A 1,865-nucleotide genomic window follows, 5' to 3' on the forward strand; every position below is an offset into this window, starting at 1 on the left:
GGGAGAGCTCATTTAGACTTTGCTTACAAATCATAATTTGAATTTATTAGGTTGGCCAATGTCCCCGAAATGAATGCACTGACATTGTCATAAAAAACAACAGCTGTATAAGGAAGCTAGTCTATGTTCATACTTTTCAAATCTATTATACTTTTTCAGATACACGTATTTTATCATACACTGTATATACTTTTAAAGTATGTATTAATGTTTCAATTTCAATTCAAATTTCCAAACAATCACTAAACTGGCAACACTGCATGTAACTAGTTCACAAAAATGGGGGGGGGGTGTTGGGGAAATTCGGGGGGTGAGGTGGGGAAATCCCTGTTTGAGGCTGTTTCACTGGCTGAGTGGAGAAAGGAACATAGTAAGAGACTAAGTGGGAAAGTGGGGAGGGAGAGTGCTAGGTAGGGTCTTGGAGTCAAGGACAAAATGTTTAAACTTGATGAGCCAAGGGAGAGGCAGCAAAGAGATTCAAAGAGAGGAGATGCACATTTTAGACAGACGGCTGGAGGCAAAGGCGGCGGAGTTGGGAAGAGAATGTGCTTGTCCTCTGTCAGCATAATACCCGAATTTCAGGCTTCTTCCAGCTTGACTCTCATTTAGTTATTTTCATCCCACGTTTCTACTCTCTATCTAGGTCCTTTGGGGATATTTCTTAGTCCTCACTGACTAAGAAACTCCTACCAACTTTAGAATTTTGTACTGGCATCCATCTCCTGAGTAACTCTCAAGTCAATAGGTTGGCATAGCAAGGTCCTAGAGGACTTCATGGAGTCTTCAGCTCTCCTCCCTGCTTACAGAGAGCTTTGCTTAAGATAGCTTTTTGTTTGTTTTTCAAAGAGCAAGTTATTTAGGGGTGGGTCAGAGATCTGCACCTTTCTGCACAGGTGGCGACTTTCCATTGTGCTGGGGGGTGCTTGACCCCCCGGTTCTGCCCCAGGCCCTGCCCTCACTCCACCCCTTCCCCCAAGGCCACACCCCTGCCCCGCCCTGCATCTTCCCACCCCCGCTCCGCCCCTTCCCGCCCCGTTCCGCCCCCTCCCCCGAGTGTGCCGCATCCTCGCTCCTCCCCTCCCCCCCCAGCCTCCTGCACGCCGCGGAACAGCTGATTGCGGTGGGCAGGAGAGAGAAGCGCTGATTGGCGGGGCCTGCTGTTGGGCAGGAGGCACTGGGGGGGAGGGGGAGGTGCTGATAGGGGGGCTGCTGGTGGGTGCTCAGCACCCACCATTTTTTCCCCATGGGTGCTCCAGCAGTGCCTATGCCTTTCTGGATAACTCCCCAGCTCCTATTTTCACCTTGTCTGCTGAAGAATTTTGACGACTGTTTCCAGGAGAAAATAATTTTAGGAGGAATTCTTCCCAGGAGTTCAATGATACGAGCAACATGATCTAGAGAGAGAGAGAGAGAAAGAGAATGGGGGAAAACAAGAAGCTGGATATTTAGATTTTATGATCCTTTCATCAATGAAGTCACTGAAGATGACAGAATCCTACCATCATCTCTGGAGAAATATTTCCCGGCCTGGGGTTCAAAAAGGCACTCGCCGGTCACCATTTCAAATGCCTGGAAATGAAATAGCCTATTAATCCACTCAGTGCCCAAGCCAGACAGTCAAGAGAGTCATTCTTCACCAGTCCCTCCACTCCCTCAGCACCACCCCATTTTTCACTTCTCCAATACTCCATGACACAGGAGTGTTCCTAAGATAAGGAAACACCTGCAGGTGCCGACAGTCCCTGCTCTGCCACCACAGACATCACATTCCCCTTTGCCTGGGTAAATCTCAGTGTGTATCTGGTTCAGTTTGACATATGAAAGGTGCCTGCTGGTGGAATCTCTCAGGCAGCAGGTGGGAGAGC

The 1,865-nt window shown here is 48.7% G+C and overlaps 1 long non-coding RNA gene across 1 annotated transcript; it reads right to left on the bottom strand.

The window, feature by feature from the left end:
- Positions 1-266: 266 nt before the first annotated feature.
- LOC115271457 lies at positions 267-1,823 on the bottom strand. The gene is made up of 3 exons (XR_003899962.1): positions 1,500-1,823; positions 1,302-1,394; positions 267-796 (listed from the first exon to the last, which is right to left on the bottom strand). It is a non-coding gene; the product is annotated as an uncharacterized LOC115271457 (long non-coding RNA).
- Positions 1,824-1,865: the final 42 nt, after the last annotated feature.

This window comes from Terrapene carolina, unplaced genomic scaffold (genome assembly GCF_002925995.2).
Source record: "Terrapene carolina triunguis isolate 2854851 unplaced genomic scaffold, T_m_triunguis-2.0 Scaffold22539, whole genome shotgun sequence".
In the NCBI taxonomy this organism is placed as follows: Eukaryota; Metazoa; Chordata; order Testudines; family Emydidae; genus Terrapene; species Terrapene triunguis.